The following is an 18,666-nucleotide window of genomic DNA, read 5'->3' on the forward strand; positions in this document are numbered from 1 at the left end:
TCTGATCTGAAGTTGCTATTGAAAGGTGAACTTCAAAAATTTGATGTCCCATTGTCAAGAGTTCAACTTGTAGCTACTTTAATGCTAAGAACTTTGTAGGTTTTATTCAAAATACTCTGTTGTACCCCCTTATATATATTCCAGTTGGGCAAATTACTGTGCTCACTCAAAAGACTTCCAATGCACATTTGCAGGTAGTTTTACCTCACATAGTGTGGGACTCACTTCCCACTCTGCCTATTGTAGTCATGGCCTGTTGGTGGAAATACTCATGTAATGTTGAGCTGTACACTTTGCGCACAGCTGACTCAGCTTCTTTGTGAATCCCCATGCTCATCACAAGAACATCAAGAGCCCCCAGTGACTCTTTGTGCTGCAAGCTTCAGAAGTGGTTCTGTAGGCAGATGATTCAGCAAGTGAATCACACGGCTAAGAGCCTCTATATTTGTTCCCACCTGCCCTACTCCCCCAGTACACTCAGTCTATTGCTTCCCACTCCCTAAAAGCAGCTCTCTCCTCCACTCTGCTATTAATGCTTCACTGTCTATTCTCACAGCAAGACAGTGAGCTGACATAATGAATTCAAAGTACGAATTTGTCTCACTCTTGTTAAAACTCATTCTGCACAGGTCTCATTTGTGCATTGGGTTCAGTTGACATTGCCAGTTAGCCATAATGCTATCAAGTCTCAACCTCTTAGCCTTTTTTGTGCAGCCCTCTTTATTTTCCGTAACTTTATTTTGGTAATTTCCTCTTTCCTGTTGGTTGTAGAAAGAGCTCTGTGTGACTGTTGTCCATTGACCCAAACTTACAAGAAACGTTCTTAGCAAGGATCATACACAGTCTTCAGGTACGGAAACATCCTCAATGTTTCTCTGAAACATACCCTGAACGCCCCACCCTCAACGTACCCTGAAAGCCCCACCTATGACAGCACATTATCTTTCCCACAGAGCAAGAGATTAACATTTAGATTGCCTCAGTAACCCATCTACTCATCTTGGGGTTATGTATTATCCATAACTCAAAATGCACTATATACTTTAAAGATTAGGAAGCATTAGCTCTCTGCCACCTGCCATAAAGATCTGTTATTTATTTCATCTATTTCACATCATTTATTGGCTTGTCTTAGTTCCTCTCCTGGTATTAAAACAGCAAAACAGAGCAGCACAATCCTATACGTGTCTACACAGAAGTAAGTCCCATTGAGTTCAATGATAAGCATGTATAGGATTGCAACCTGAATCCTGTATTGTAATATTTGTGATGGAACTGGCAGTCTGCAGGTTGCTTTACAGCAGTGCTTCCCAAACACCTTTAAGGGAGTACTGTAAGTATGTGCCGGGGGGGGGGGGGGAAGGTAGCAATGCGATCCCCAGGATCACACTGCTGTCAGGGATAGGAGGGGTTTTTTACTCACCTGCAGCCAGTGCTGGAGTTCTACAGATTCCGAGGAGTCCTCCACAGGGTTCCCCATGCCTGCAAATGTCTAAAAAGAGAAAAGAAAAAAAAAATGGCATTTCTGGTTTTGTTGTGAAAATTTGAAGTGCCTATTTTTTCTCCAAAGCTCCAAAACATGCTTTTCTGCACTTGAAAAAGCCCTCCTGTCCACAGGGGCATCCCAATCCTGAGCTGCCCGGGGCGTCCAGGCTCAGCGGCACCGAGGAGGGCTGCCGCCGAATCCAGCACCTCCCATGCTACCGTGGGAGGGGCCGCGGGAGAAGGGGACGTTCGTTCCCTTCCCCCGAGTAAGGTAAGCAATTCCGCAATGGGGTTACTCACTTTGCCGCCGCCCAAAAGGTCAGCGGTAAGGAAAAGGTGCTTATGTGGGGTGCGCAGCCCTGTACGAGTGCCCTGGATCCTGCAGATCCGAGTTCCGCAGATCCTCCGCCCTCCGTCCCCCTAGCATGCCTCCCTCCGCCCTCTCTCCGCCCCCCTCCCCAGAACGCCTCCTCCCCGCCCCCGTCCCCACCCCCGCCTGCTGCTCTGCAGCCTGGCAGTCCGGGAGAGTGCCAAGCCGCGGAACCAGTGCTGAGCTAGCACAGGCAGGAGCCCGGCAGTGAGCCCCGCAAACATGCCTTGCGGCACTTTTGCAACTATACTCGGCAGCACGAAGCCGTGCCGCCGACCACAGGATTGGGCTCTTAACCTCTTACTGGTGTTTGTTGCATTACATCTGACCTCCCAACCCAGAAGTAAGTGGCAATGATGTCATTCCCAGTTACTTCCAGTGGTACTTCCAATAGGCGGACCAGGTGAAGTGGTAAAGCAGAGGACAAATATTGAGAAATACTGGCCTAGGTCATGATCCGAAGAAACATGAAAGAGTAACTTTGTAGATGAGACCTAGTCACTATCTGGTTAGAAATCCTACATATCCTATACCTTGCATTCTGTTCTGGAAAATCATTATAAATAATACACTTGGAGAAAACACAGTTCCTTGCTTTTTCCTTGCTTAGACAGGGAGCCACTCAGCTAGTTCAGGATTCTTCATACAAGGAGAAGCGCCACAGCCTGTGAGCAATATAGCTGTTATGACAATCCTTCCTTGTCAGCAACACTTTTCCAGAGAACAAACATTTGTTTAACTAGCAAAGGTGGTTCAGATAATCACTGTAATTTTCTGTTAAAGCTTCCATTTCAATTTGCATTCAAAGCACTTTATAATTTAGCCATTTGAGGTGCTTGATGGAGAGATGGTGCAACACACAAACAGTCAAGAGACACATTTATCTCTAAACACCAGCAGCCGTAATGGTGTAATTTATATATATACAGATCATTCATATTGTGGAGAGCTGGTGCTTCAGTCACTTGGCAGGGGGAGGGAGGATGAGGTGGTGTATTTCAACCTGAACAAACTATGTGACAACATAAAGATTTGCTAGGTATGCTACAAGCAAACCTAGAAAAAGTCCAACCAGACAGAGATATTCTTTCATATAACATAAGCTTTCTAATATTTTTGACTAATCCTAGAATGGATTTTGCCAAACTCATTTCATTTCAAAGGAATGTGCTCCTATTTGCAAGAAGGAACTGCACTGATAAATAATTTACAGTAGCAGAGGAACAGAATTTATTGGACTAATTCAATTAGGAAAATGAATACAGAGAACTAGAATGTATACATAATACAATAGTTTATTAAATTCCAGTCTTACATGCCTGTGGTGGCAAAGTAACATCTCACACTATTGACCTGCAGTCCTAATCTGTAGTGGCATTAGGGGGTATGGACCACACCAGGTGACACCCTCCAGGGGAGTGACACCACCAGTGGCTAAAATTTTGGAAACCTTCTGGAAAATTTTTATTTAAGAATAATACATTTCTGTTATATATAATTGGAAAGGTAATTTCATGCAGAATGTAATTAAACAAACTGTGTTGAATTTTATCAAAAGGTATGGCCAATTGACCAGAAAAAGAAAACAAAACTGCCTTATGTAACAAAAAGTGAATTTCTTTCACTTAAAACTGACCAATGAGACTGTTCTGAGAGCCAATGAGATGTTATTATGACATAACAGGGAACTAATGAGGTGTTAGTTTCAGTCAATTCTCATTTCCATGTACCAGAGCTAATACTAGAACTCTCATTCAGTTGTGTGTCATTAATTTGGCCACTGGTTTTTTGTTGGTTACTGATTTGTTGGGTGACCTGTACTGTTATACATTTAAATAAATAAATAAATAAATAAATAAATAAATTTAATGGGGTTACACCAACCCTAGTGATGCCACAGTATTTAAGCTGTGTGTATGATATTGTAATTCATCTTATATGGACTAGTACAGGAGGAGGTTCATCATGGGAATGACGCGATGAGTTCTCACATTGGGTGATGCAAACCCTAGTGTCATATCTGATCCTAATATCTTACCAAGATGTATTCTGGACAACTACAATGACAAACCTAAACATGCCCGGAATGTCGTATCTTGTTTGTCAAATGCATACTGGTTCCATCTTTATCAATGAAGGAAAAAGCAGTTCTGAAATTAATAGATGGTTATCAAGAAATGTATCATTAAATAAGAGGGAGAATATGGGAAGGACTGGAATGAAGACTATTAGATGAAGCACAAGAGCCCATGCAGATGACCAAACTACCCCAAGTGAACACCCATCACAGGGCAACCTGGTGTTCTGTATCATCCTGCTAAGTGGTACTGAGAATTTTATCACATTTCAGATGCAAATAAAATGTGCATGTGTGACAAAATGATAATCTGTAGCTACCTCCAGAATCAGGAGCAGGTGAGTGATGATGGACCTTTTCCTCATTTAATTATTACATCCCCCTCCCCCCCAGAGTAAGGGTGCCATATCTTTTCCAGGATATAATGGAATATAATAGATTTCATTCTCAATAAAGGAGGAAAGTGACCAAATTCTTTCAAACGTTCCTCAGAGATTATGCCTTCTGAGGCTCTTTATCCTGGCATGCACTTCCTGTGGATGTGACAACATTCAGTCCTAAAGAACTTGCATTGTAGAAAGCCTTTAGCTTGGCTTTGTTCCTCCTGATGAATTTGTGATGAAGTGTGCGTCCCAATGTGACAGTGCCTGGCCAGATTTCTGGGATTTTGAACACGAGCAGAGTTATTTGAGCCTGTCCTGAGCATGTACAGAGGGCTTGGCTAAAGTAGGCCTTGTATTTGGTTGTTTGGTTTGGCTGAATGCTTGGACATACCCCTGTGTCTCTGTTAAAGAGGAAGTGGTGTTGCAGAGACAAGCTTCGACCGCAAGAAGTCGTTTTGCAGAACTTTTGCAGTTAAAAAACAGGAAACTGCTAGCTTAACCGCAACAGACAGGTGGTAGGAAGAGAAAAGAGACTTTTGCAAGTGTCCTTTTAGCTAATACAAGGAGGGAGAGATGAAACTTTTGCACTTAGTAATTTTCCACAGCTTTCTTAAATGCCATATAGAGTAGAGCATGTTGAGTGGTGGAAGATGCAGGCAGAAGCAGAGATTCACGTGGTATGCTAAAGCTGTTGAGATAGGTTGCTTGTTGTATGTCATGTAAATCTGACATGTATAAAAACTAGGAGCCCTGGGTATTTTGCTGCTCAGCCTTTGGGAAAGATCCCACTGGGACACATTGCTAGCAATGGGAATAAAGGTTTGCTCCTTAACCTCTTTGGTGTCCACCTGCATCCTTGCCTCGAACTGCAACACCTTTACTTTCATGGTTAGAACATCCAGCTATCACAGGTCAACAAAAAATAGTAGAATTGTCAGTTTTAGTGGTGGGAGGTATTTCTTTGTCATTTCTGTAGGACTATTTCCATCTCTAAAACTGGAATCCTGGGATTTCAGACACCTTTTCACACAAACCTTTACCCATATATCTGCCATTGCCTCCAGGATTGCTCCTGCACCTGTCCGTTTGTGTGTGTGTGTGAGAGAGAGAATGTGTGTAAAGATGTTCATCTGTGTTATCTGTATGGGTGCCATTTTACATACATGCCAGGCACCACAACTATGGTACGTAAACAGGCTCAGGGCTGGCTGCACAGGCAAAAGCTTCCACATGTGTCAGACTGTCTTGGAAACTGCATGGGTAAGGGACATTTAAAAGAGGCCCCTATTCAGTGTGCCCATGTCTGATTTGACATTCAGTTTTTGGAGTGATATAGGGAAGAATTCCCTAAGTAGATGTCAAAGTGCAGGAAGCAGCTCTAAGACCTTCTTCTCATTTATGACAGCAAGCTTTATAACATTACATTTGGAGACATAAAACTAGAAAACAAAGAGCCTTTACATACAACTCTGTGGACCTGTTACATAGGATGAAAGTAAGAGCTGCTCATACAAATCAGTCCTAAGGACTTGCAGCACTAGTGGAATGTATGTTCCGCAAGTGCTACCTGCCTTCTGGCTGCTGCGAAAGCATGCCCGGCAGTGTGTTAAGTAATGTGTTATCTGAGCAGTGGCAGGAAGATTGGAGCCTTCCTGTACACATCACTGGGTTGCTGGTCACTTGCTGTAATAAAATGTCCTCCAGTGGAAGCCATTTGAAGTGCACTTCCTCACTGAAGTGCACTGCCTCACTGGGCAGCAGCACTGGAGGCCCACCGCCAGACCTACAAAGACAGGTGTAACAGCAGTGGTGGCAGAACAAGGTGGAGAAAGGGAGAGTGGGCAGCATAGAATGTGGTGGGAAGGGAGGTGGACCAGGGGAGGTATTGGTAGTACTCACGTGCACTAGGATAGTGCACTCACTATCCTAACCCTGTCTGTCTCTCTTGCCACTGCCATTACATGCTGTGGATGTACATTTGCTAATCAGCAGGCATAGATCAGAGGAGTCACATCGCAGCGCTGAAGGCTTTCCCCAGTGTAAGTTAGCAAATGTTCATTTACACCGAGGAGATCTTTCCAGTCTCCCCCCTCCCACTGATAACAGCGTGCGTTCCATTAGCGCAGCTGCATTAGTGAGGGGGATTTAGGTAGGATTGGGCTGTAAAGCTCATACTAATTCCAGTTTTTCTCAGGATGTGTTTTTAATATTCAGAAGTGGATTCCTTGACCTCTAGCACCAAAGGAATGACTCAAGAATCTCCATTTACATACATGATATGGAAGATTTACATGTGAAGACAAAAATCATTTTACACTGCTACTGTATTGGATTCTGTGCATTTTCCAAGTTGGCTCCACATCAGAAATCAAATATATAACAGATATCTGTGTTCCTGTTTCCGTATCAGTAATTTCAGTTGGCATCCTAACTAATAGCAGTTTTTGTTGGTACATACCACAGCTTTTCTTTGAAGATAACAAACCCTGATTCACACATGAGGAAATACTGTCAAATACCGTATTCTTGTAAGAAATGGTTGCACTCTAATAATACTTTTAAAGTAAAAATGGATTCTTTAGACAGACTCATTAAAGAACCTCAATAATATTCCATACATCATTCTATGCAACTTCAGAGTCTTATTGTTCAGTCTAGGACAGCATTTATGGTAGATCCTGAATATATGCTGAAATTCAGCTGTTTGCACTTCAGTGTATCACTTGTAAATTGAACTGCCTAGATATATTGGCTCCCACTTTTTCTTTTTCTAATTCTCTAAATACATGCACACAGCAGCACTTAACCTCAGTGCTGCTGACCAGTAGGCAATTTTGAATTTGCATATAATTAAATTAATTAGTGTATGCAAATGAACAATGGCCTTTGTTCCCTTCAGAGAGAGGCGGGAAGGCGCTTTGTACACAGTAGGAGGCTGTAAAAAGGAGCAAAGAAAAAAAATCCACCAATGAGAATGCCTCCCCTTACCCACAATTGCAGTATTCATTAAAGCTTTCTTGGTTTGTTTGGGATTTCATTTTTAGGATTATATTCAAAGCACAGTTTCCGTGATCACTTACTCCCCTGCAGGCAGCTAAATGCAGCACTCCACACAGTAGCAGACATATATTAGAGTACAAATCTAAATAACAGCCACCCAGTATCACTTTGGAACAAGCTGCATAGTCAGGGACGCTGGTGACAGATTGCTCAATGGAACGGATCCTGCTATTTATTTGGATTCCACAGGGAATCTGGCCCCCCCCCCAACCATCGAGGCAAAGTGATTTACTCTTACTGTCCCCAAGGAATTTTCCATTCTGCATTCCTGACATAAGTGATATTCTGCAGCACAAGAAAAGGAAGCAGCTATGTATCCGATATCTTCATTATTTAAGTAACTGAAAAACACACATGCACCAAGTTATAGGAAGTACAGAGGAAGAAAAATAAGAAGGTAGAAAAAGAACTATTTAAGAAGTGGAAAATAGCTCAAGATTGCATCAGTTGGGAAAGTAATAAAGGAATAATCTAAGTCAGGCACATGAACAGAGCCTTCTGCTTCTGTCTCATTTTTGTCAAAACTATTCTGAATTGCACAGAACTTCTGGGCATCCACTTGACAGTATGTGTTGTAATCTTTCTGACCTCCCACCATGTGCATTCTAAGGAAAAGCAAATGGATTCCCCCCTCTCTGTGTGTGTGTGTATGAGAGAGAGAGAGAGAGAGAGAGAGAGAGAGAGAAATCTAAAACCAGCCCAGCTCATACTTGATTGAAAAAAGCTGACATCGCTGGGTTAAACCTGTTGTTAATATACTGGCTTGAAACAATGCAACAGTTTCTTCATATGAAAGAAGAGTTTCATTGAAGGTAAAATTAAAACATCAGAAGCTGAAGGAAGGATTTCAAGGGAAAATAATAAAGACCATTATTGTTATGTTGGCAACCTTCAGTCTCAAAAGACTATGGTATCGCGCTCTGAATGGTGGTTCTGGAACAGCGTCTAGTGTGACTGAAAAGGCCAATTCGAGAGTGACAATCCCTTCCACACTGGGAGCAAGTGCAGTCTGTCCCTGGTCTGTCTCTCTGGCTATGGGCCTTCCTTCTTTGCCTCTTTGCCTCAGACTGTTGGCCAAGTGTCTCTTCAAACTGGGAAAGGCCATGCTGCACAGCCTGCCTCCAAGCGGGCTGCTCAGAGGCCAGGGTTTCCCACTTGTTGAGGTCCACTCATAAGGCCTTCAGATCCCTCTTGCAGATGTCCTTGTATTGCAGCTGTGGTCTACCTGTAGGGCGCTTTCCTTGCACGAGTTCTCCATAGAGGAGATTCTTTGGGATCCGGCCATCATCCATTCTCACGACATGACCGAGCTAACGCAGGCGTCTCTGTTTCAGTAGTGCATACATGCTAGGGATTCCAGCATGTTCCAGGACTATGTTGTTTGGAATTTTGTCCTGCCAGGTGATGCCGAGAATGCGTCGGAGGCAGCGCATGTGGAAAGCGTTCGGTTTCCTCTCCTGTTGTGAGCGAAGAGTCCATGACTCGCTGCAGTACAGAAGTGTACTCAGGACGCAAGCTCTGTAGACCTGGATCTTGGTATGTTCCGTCAGCTTCTTGTTGGACCAGACTCTCTTTGTGAGTCTGGAAAACGTGGTAGCTGCTTTACTGATGCGTTTGTTTATACCGATGGTATAAAGACCATTATAATAATGTAAATATAAAATCAATGTAATATAAATGAACTATAAAAGCAAGCACCTGCATACTACACATCACACATCTCTGACATAAATAATTAGCAATGTGCAACACACAAGGCACTATCCTACCCTGTGTTGGAACAGGCAAGCCAGGAGGCTTGTGCTGTATCCAGTGCAGGATAGGGGCCAAAAGCAGCTCAGCCACAGGCAAGGGGAAACTTTTCCCCTTACCTCTGGAAAAGGCGCCTTTTCCCCTATGGGTAACCTTGGACTTGTGCCACCTCAAGAGGTGGCACAGGTTCAAGGAGAGCAGAGCAGCTTGAAGCCACTCCGACCTCCCCAGGGGTTGGGATCCAGCATAACTGCCAGATCCCAGCCCCACCTCCCACTCCCCGCCTGCCCGCCCCCAGGGCTGCCCACTGCCCACCCTCCCCCTGCCCAGGAACTCCCCCGCCTCCTCCCCACCCCTTCCCGCCTACTTCAGAACATTTCATTGGCCCACACAAGGCATTGGACCCGTTCTTCCAGCCTCCACAGGCCAGCACGCCTCTGCGTGTCAGCCAAGCCAACTCCTGAGAAGGTGCAAATGTGCCTTATGGCACATAAGACCCAAGTCAAGGGCTGGATTGCATCCTAAGACCTGTTTGCTTTGTTAAATGTGAATAGTAGCCACATGGGGTACCAATCTGGATCAGGACCACAGTGGGGGAGGGCACCTTTAATCCCTTGCTTAACTGCAATCTCAATCTGGATCATGTCCTGCTTGTGACTATTTGCTGTGGTTGGAAATCTCCAGTTGACACCAATAGGAGCTTTCTTCAAAGACAAATAGTCACCTGAGCAGATACAAATGTGGACAACAGTGTGTTCAAACGATTCAAGCTTCCCTGCTTCACTTCCAGCCTAGTTCAGGGTAGCCCTGGGTAGCTGCTATTTCCATTTACAAAAACAAATACACAGGCCCCACTCATGCAAGATATGTTTCATCTAATGTGTCTGCCTATTACATCTAGTGTGTCTGCTGGGGGAGGCCCTGCTTGCCCATAAGTTCTGGTCAAGTGGTGAGCCAAGCATTAGCAAGAGAATTAAGAGCTGCTGCCATAAGATATGTTTATGGCCCAGTCATCTGGACTGCCTGTAAATGGCTTTATGATGTCCCACAAAGTGTGCTGCCAGCAGGCCATTCTGAGCCATAGTTACAAAGTTGCAGCAGCATCTGAGGAGCGCTGCTATGGCCATCAAACCGGGTTGGTGTTGGTACATCCACGCAGGGGAGGTCATGTTGTGGGAGGGGAGGGTGAAAGCAGGAGGGGACTGGGCCAGAGAGGGTGGATCTTCGTGGCAAATACATACACAGAATCCGATCCGCCTCACTTTGGCCCATACTGCCTGCTTACTCTCCTGAAACTTATGCCAGCTATAGAGCTGACATGGGGCTAAGGAGACATCAAGGGGCTTACTCTCATTGCTCCCTCCCTGATGGAATGTGAACCTCCATGAGGCATTGGTGTGAGTGGCAGAGGATAGGATTGGGGAGTTAAAGCAGTAATCCTGTGAAAAGAGGTCAACTATTTTTCCTATTGGGGAGTGGGACGAAGAAGTTTTTGAAAAGCAAAGCAGCAAAATTGAGCTGGAGATCCTGTGGCAATCATTGCTCATGTACTGCAACTGAAGAACAAATCTACCAAGGCTTTGGGGGCACCTGGAACATGTGTAAGAAGCCTGCACACATCTATTTGGAGCAGAAAGGGATTATGCTAAATAAAATGAACCGCATTTCGTATAACATGTCACTCGTATCATCGTAATTGAGCACACTCTTCCATTGCTAAGTGTTAAATGAAAACTGAACTGAAGATAAATGTATTTAATTTTTATCTTTGATGGAGAATTATCTCATTTTCCACTTTTAATAGCATGCAGGGGACACGGAAACTTTTTTCTCCTTCCTGCTGAATTTGGCTTAAATTCTACAGCCTTCATTTGAGGCAAGAGAATCCAACTATATAAATAGTTATTTTTTGCTACAAAGAACCGAATAAACATGGGCACTTAAGAATCCTAACAATATCTAAGTTTTTTTTTTTTATGTTGCCCAGATATACATTTCTGAGGCACAAATGTAAGCACATGCTTTAATAAGCCAAAGCGTTTGCAAAAGTAGCTGAGGATCATGACATTGTAACTCTGATTTAGATGCAGTGTAGGGGAAGGTCAACCTGTAGGAGAAATTGGTTTGAATATTCAAAATTGTGCAATATCATCTAGTTAAAAAATCAGTCTTTCTTCAAAGTACTATTTCATGCAGAAGAAACACTAGGTCTTTTCCAGTGTTCATTTCAGAGATAATAAATCTGCAGCTGGGGGGACAGGGAGTAGGCATTGCAGGGTATCCTCCCCTGATTCACAAATTAACTGAAGAGTAGGCATTGGTGCTAGTTTAGATAGTCTAAAGCAGATTTAGATAGTCTAAAGCAGGGGTGCTCAGTACGTCGATCGCGATCCACCGGTCGATCGCGAGGCAAAATGAGTCGATCGCAGGCTTCTCTCCCGTCCACGCATCCCTGGGAGTGAGCCCCGTCCTGGGAGTGATGCTCCCTGGGAGTGACACATCCCTGGGAGTGAGCTCCTGTCCACGCATCCCTGGGAGTGAGCCCCGTTGACTCTACTGGGACTGACTCATGAGTAGACCTGGAGAGGAGCCGCTGGCAGGCTTCTCTCCCGTCCACACATCCCTGGGAGTGAGCCCCGTTGACTCTGCTGGGGCTGACTTACCTTTCCCCTGTTTTTGCACTGGTATGTATGGAGATCTGCCCCCCCCCCAACTTCCATCTGTTGGTTCTGTGTGCAAGGGGTTTTGCACTGGTCTTGCTGTGATATCTATATAGAGATCTTCCCTCCCCCACACCTTTCCCCTGTTTTTGCACTGGTATGTATGGAGATCTGCCCCCCCCAACTTCCATATGTTGGTTCTGTGTGCAAGGGGTTTTGCACTGGTCTTGCTGTGATGTCTATATAGAGATCTTCCCTCCCCCACACCTTTCCCCTGTTTTTGCACTGGTATGTATGGAGATCTGCTTCCCCCCCCCCCAAACTTGTATTGGAATTGAGGAAGATCTGGTGAGGGGGTAGATGTGGTGTCAGCAGTGGCCCCTTTAAGGGTAAGGCCTGGGCATCCAGCAGAGTGTGCTGCACAGCTGCAGCCACTTGAAGGCAATAGGGCCCTCAGGGATATAAGAGCACCTGAGGCAGGAAGGGCTCCACTTATTTATGTGAGTCAGCCTTTTCCTACATGAAGATCATTAAGTCCAAGTACCATTCCACCATGACTGATGAACATTTGGAAGTGTGCTTGAGGCTGGCTGTCAGCAGCTACTGTCCGGACTATGCATCCTTGGCTGATTCACTTCAGTGCAAGTCATCAAAGTTAAACTCAAGTAATTACAAAAAATGTTTATAGTTAATTATGTTGTGCAATATTGGCTCATGAGGTTATGCAAGGTACACCAACATACATTGTACACATAAATGTTATATGTTATGATGGCGTGAACATTGTAAAAAAACTCTGGTAGATCTCCGGGCCTTGCTGGGTTTCAAAGTAGCTCTCGAGCCAAAAAAGTGTGAGCACCCCTGGTCTAAAGAATACATGCTTGCAGCACAGGGGCAGTGTCTGCTGCTGAACTACAGCCCAATCCTATGCATGGCTACTCAGAATTAAGTCCCATTACAGTCAATGGGTCTTACTTCCAGGAAAGTGTGGATAGGATTGAGCTGATAATGCCCTCCCCATAAGATTATTGCCATGTAAACCGCCTTGAATTAAAGTCCGAGGAGAAATCTGACGACCAAGAAAGGTGGTATACAAATACTTGTATTATTATTATTATTATTATTATTATTATTATTATTATTAATTGTCCCCAGAATGAATGCCTGAAAAGATGTCCAGTAGTATTGAGTGTGCAGTAGGTAAGGAGGCCACTGCTGACAGTTGCACTGATCTAGACTAGTGGTTCCCTAACTTTTTTGACTGGCGGTTCCCTTGACCTGATGGGCCATTGGCTGCGGCTCCCCATTAGGGCTACAATCCTATATGTCAGTGTTTCTCAAACTGTGGGTCGGGACCCACTAAGTGGGCTGCGAGCCAATTTCAGGTGGGTCCTCATTCATTTCAATATTTTATTTTTAATCTGTCAGACTTGATGCTACTCTGGCATGTGACTGCATTTGGGGAAATGTGACAGATCTGTACTTTAGAAGGACTACTCTGTATATGCTTTTAACAATGATAGTCAATGGGGTTTACTCTTGGGTACGTGTGGGTAGAATTGCAGCGTAGGATTGTAAAAAGTTTTCCTGCTTGATGATGTCACTTCTGGTCATGACATCACTTCCAGTGGGTCCTGACAGATTCTTATTCTACAAAGTGGGTCTCAGTGCTAAAAAGTTTGAGAACCACTGCACACGTTGTATAGGGAGGCAGGTTTTTTGCAACGATTCTGTAGCTCCCCTGGCTGGTTTCCTTGGCTCCCCGCAGAGCCACAGTTCACAGTTTGGGAACCACTGATCTAAACAATACATTTTGCATTCTAAGATAGATTTCTGCATGTACTGGTTTTTGTATGTGTACAAAATCCAGCTATGGAGAGGGGGATTGTACCCATCCATCATAATGATCTGCAACCTATGGACCCCCAATTGGCTATTCTACATATTATTAGGAGTATTTTATTGGCATTAGGAGTATTCTGGCCTAGCATTCCTTTGATTAAAGTCCCAAAAGATTTGGTCTTGGTCTAAAATATTAACCAAGGCAAAATTGCCATAGCTAGTATCATTCAAATTCCTGGAAGGTTCTCTGTACCTTTTCACAGCACTGGCTTGCAAAATTTGATTTTAATGTGATGCAAAAGAAAACTTGAGCATTTATTCACTCGGTCATTAGATTATTATCCCGCCTTTCCTCTGCCAAAAGAGATGCCCAAGGCGGCTTACAATTACCAGCTAAAACATACAATATATAAAACAATAAATAAAATCACACACAAAAAAAATAAAACCATTCAGAGGCAGACAACTATTTACAACCAAGGAACTACCACAGAGGCACAGGATGCAAACAACCTATCACCCAAACACCAGACAGAACAAAAATGTTTTGAGCCCTCTCTGAAATGCCATAAGGGAGGGGGTAGATCTTCGTTCTCTGGTAGGAAGTTCCATAATTGTGGCACTACTACTGAGAAGGCGAGCCCATGCACCACCATCCCCCTCACTTGGGAGAAAGGTGGGCCTTTCAGAAAGCTCTCTCAGCTGACCTAAGAGGGCAGGCCAGAATATATGGGAGAAGGTGGTTCCATAAATAACCTGGCCCCAAACCATGAAGGGCTTTAAAGGTCAACACCAGCACCTGGTCAGTACAAGGACTAAAGCATTGTCTCACGGAACAACCTAAGGTCCCCTATAGGTACTCCAAGCCTTGTGATGCATCACAAGAGGGCTAGATAAATAAGAGCCTCTGAATGTGGTTTCCTTTTTAGCACAGCTTCTCTTGAAGAATTCTGCTCACAAATAGTTTGAAACTACAGGCACTGTTTGTCCAAGCCCCAAAGAAGAACGGTGTGCCGTTTTCTTGTACAGACATTTATTTCTGCAAAGATGGGGATGTTCTGGAGCTTTGAAAGACAGGGGAAGGAGTTTCTTTGGGAAAAGGCTAATCTGTCCAGGCCATCCTGAGCTCAACTATCTGGGGTTCCCGTGTTTTTCAAAACCACCACAGCTGCTGCTGAGAGGGAAGATTTGCAAATGAAAGGGAATTCACAGTTCATTCAGATGACTCATTCCAAGTTTACTGGGTGGTTCACACGCCTGCCCGGAACAGGAAGGCCCTTATTGTGCTCAACTGTTTTCCTGAATGCCTTTATGAACAACAGCAAAAGGAAATATTACAGTTTGGCAGGAAGCCACCAGCCTTTTGGGTACTGTGGTGCTAAGCATGCAGAGCAAAGTGCAGCCAAGGAAAACAGATCCTTAGTGCTCTAGTTATTTTTGTCTGCATTTCAAATTAACTGCTGCCTTCCACAGAAAACCAAACGTTCAGCAAGTGGATTAAAGAAGCAGTAAGTTCGGGAAGGGGGGGATGTGTGTGTCATATTGAGTCCATTGCTTCCAAACTATATTTTCTCACGGAGCTTGTCGGACACAATAACTTGCACAGATCGAGGATACCAGGAGATGTTCACAACACACTTTGAGGAAAGCAAACTGATAAAGGAAAAACAAAAATTCTCCCATCTTCTCTTTGAGCTCCAAGACATACTGTCCTTCATAAACAGATAGCCTCCTAAGTTGTTGTTTTTTTTTCTGATGTTGCAGACAAGGGTATTTCTTGGCTTGATCCTATGAAATTAGCAAGAAGGAGACAATTGACCACCCAATCCTACTCTACTCTCTGCGCAGCAATACAGTGCGCAGTCAATGTGGCATCCTCTGCATCCTACAGAGGAGTTTTAGCCTCCAGAGGCCTCCTTGGTGGAAGGGAACATTTGCACTCTATACTCATGGCAATCAATGTAATTAATTATCATATATCTCTGTGCTTCCCAAACTTTTTAGCACCAGGACCCACTTTTTAAAATGACAATCTATTGTGACCCACACAGCTTTACTAGACAACAAAAGAGATTGAGAGAGAAATATTTTTAATTAATAATTTATTAATAATAATCAGGGTCCTGTGTTCCTGAGGCTGCTAGAGACCTTACACAGAGTATGTATGTGTAGTTATTTTGCTATTCTCTCCCTAGAAATATTCTCCTAGAATTATTCTCTTCCTGTTTGGTGGGCTGCTGTGAGATACAGGAAGCTAGACTAGATGGGCCTATGGCCTGATCCAGTGGGGCTGTTCTTATGTTCCCTCAAACCTTTACAGTCATTTCAGTGTTGAAGCTGAACTGAAAGCTGAACTGGAGAGCAAGATGTACTGTTGGGGACTTACAGGCCAGACGAAAGGCTGAAACTGGGTTCACAAGTGATCTATGGCACACCAATTACTAGAGAAAATTTAATTTGGGGGTGTGAAGATTACCTCATATCACAGGTTAGCATTCCAGCCATGAAAAGTGGTCTCTTCTTCTGGACTGCAGTTTTCTCCTGCAAACTGGGCAAGGGTGCTTGCAATGGTTTTTTAAAAAATATATTTCAGAAACTTTTTGCAATCCACCAAAAATAGGTGTATGACCCACTGGTAGGTCCCAATCCACAGTTTGGATATATAATTGTGTGCGTACACACATGTTCACACACTCCCAGTTCTTTTTGCTATCAACCATGTTCATAAAGAATGAGTGCGCTTGGAGAGTCAATGCACAACTTTCACAAAAGCAAATGTGCCTTTTTATTGAAAATGAGAATTCACAGAATTCTCTGTGATTTCACTGTGATTTCAAATTTTCACTGTTAGCTCAGCTTTGATGTGCAACACAAATAAGATTTCTCACGCATAAAAAATATTATTTTGAACATTTTTTTGAAGGTGTTGAATATCCATGTGATGTTCCTTTCTTCAAACTCAGTACACTGTGCAGCTAAAGCCTCAGTTCAGCCTGCAAACTATGATTAGCAACCCCAACAATTCTGTAATAATTCTTTTTCTGGGACAGTGTTTCAGTAGGAAACCTGGAGAAAGTGTATTGGGATGAGCTAATGAACTCTCTTTTGACTTAACTACTCATTAAAGCTATGAAGAACATAGGTGTAATTTATTGTCGATGCCACACCATATTAGCATAATCAGCTACACTTGAGCAACCAAGTGAATGTATACCATTGCTCAGAAGAGTGCCTCAGCACAATGAGATGGTGGCACAGTGGAAGCTATGCATGAGAGCATCCACTTTGTATACCCATGTGCACAATGGACTCATTTGCTCCCATCCAGTAAGGGAGATCCACAATCACAAACTGACAATGTTGATTCAGCACTTTGCAGGCTGCAAAACATGGCTAAGAGTGCAATCCTAACTACAGGTTAGGCTGTGCAGACCCACTAAACTGGCCTACGAGTGTCGCAAACGTCACAATGATCAAGAGGCACAGCTAGGTCATTTGACACCTGGGACCCATAAAATTTTGTCACCCCATACCACGTAATTAATTAACTGTATTATATTATATTATTAATCAATTAATTCACATTTTTATACCACCCTTCCTCTAAGCAGCTCAGGGTGGTATACATGGTTCCTCCCCTTATTTTGTCCTCACAACAACCCTGTGAGGTAGGTGAGACAGAGATAATAATAGTCATGACATGAAATGAATGATAATAATGGCCAGAAAATAAATGCAGTGAATATTTCCTCACAAGCAATGGATGAAATTCTGCATAAAATGATATATAACATGATGGTATTATTCCTAAAAGCCACAATTTCCAGCGTTTTGGTCATTAGGAAGATTGTGGGGGATCCAGGCTTGGGGGGGGGGAGAGTAAGCATAGCACTATCAGGACTCACCCTGCCGAAGCCTCTGTTTTATTCTTTTTGGGGGGGAGGCTGCCTTCTGGAGCATTTGTTGAGCTCCACTTTCATCAGATCGGGACCATGCAGCTAGCTTTGAACTCCCCTGTGCCCAACTTGACCAGGAACCAAGGCACGCTTGCCTACTTGTGAGCAGAGATGTAAAATTTCCAGAAATTTTGAAGCTTGGAAAAACCCAGTTTTTTCTGGGGAAAAAATGAAAATTTTTGGAAAAAATGCTACATTAGCACTTTTTTTTTTCTTTTCCAGATTGAAAGTCATTCTGTTACTTTAGGAACATAAAATATGACTATGGAAAATTTGACTTGGCATAAAATTATCACAACTACCAAATTAAAAATATAGTGTATCCAAACAATTATTACAAAAACAATTTACTTTTTAAATAATATTTATTTGTAATTGTAACAAATGGAGCAACAATCTCCTGAACTGTTTACTAGTTTATGTGGAACAGACAAGAAAACCTCCACAAAACAATTTTTAAAAATTCAGAAGTAACAATTATTTTTATTTTCTCTCCACAGTATTAAATAAAAATAAAAAACCCATTCTCATAAAAAGAATTGAAGAGGAGGGAAGTGTATAGAAGGGAGTGGGACTAAGTTTCAATGAATGGGCATGAAATTTAATCAGAAATTTTCTGAGCTGTAATTATCAGTATTAGTCTCTGCTTCTGCAGCTACTCTGTTTGTCATTATCACAGTTATTATGGACTTCTAAAAACTGAAATTTGCCTAGATTGAAACAAGCTTCTCTACCCTTTCACATGTCAGCTTATTTCTTGATTTAGTGTGAGTGTTTCGAAACATAGACCAGATTCTTTCACATGCTGCAGAAGATGGAGAAATCTGAAGAAGCAAGAGGAGTCAGAGGCTGTGTTGTGCAAAGACCTTGCCACCGTGTTGCAGAAGGAATTTGGCAGAATTCCAGATTGCATTCCTAGACCAAATCCCTGAAGATGTTCTATATTCTGCAACATTTAAAAGTACCTTCCCAACCTCAAGTCCTAAATGTGATGCTTGTTTTGTAATCCAGTCAAATGCAGTCACAGTGCTATCAACACTTATATTTCCACCTTTGAATCTTGGATCCAGCAGATTTGCAG

At 43.1% G+C, this 18,666-nt stretch overlaps 1 long non-coding RNA gene across 1 annotated transcript in view; it reads right to left on the reverse strand.

Moving 5' to 3' along the window:
- Nucleotides 1–279: 279 nt before the first annotated feature.
- Nucleotides 280–18,666, reverse strand: part of LOC136643597 (uncharacterized) — a 52,219-nt gene continuing 33,832 nt past the window's right edge. The window contains exons 2-3 of the long non-coding RNA XR_010794033.1: nt 1,424–1,492; nt 280–394 (exon numbers count right to left, since the gene is read on the reverse strand). This is a non-coding gene — a long non-coding RNA (uncharacterized lncRNA). The remainder of the gene's footprint in view (nt 395–1,423; nt 1,493–18,666) is intronic.

The sequence above is a fragment of the Tiliqua scincoides genome, chromosome 3 (assembly GCF_035046505.1).
Source record: "Tiliqua scincoides isolate rTilSci1 chromosome 3, rTilSci1.hap2, whole genome shotgun sequence".
NCBI lineage: Eukaryota > Metazoa > Chordata > Lepidosauria > Squamata > Scincidae > Tiliqua > Tiliqua scincoides.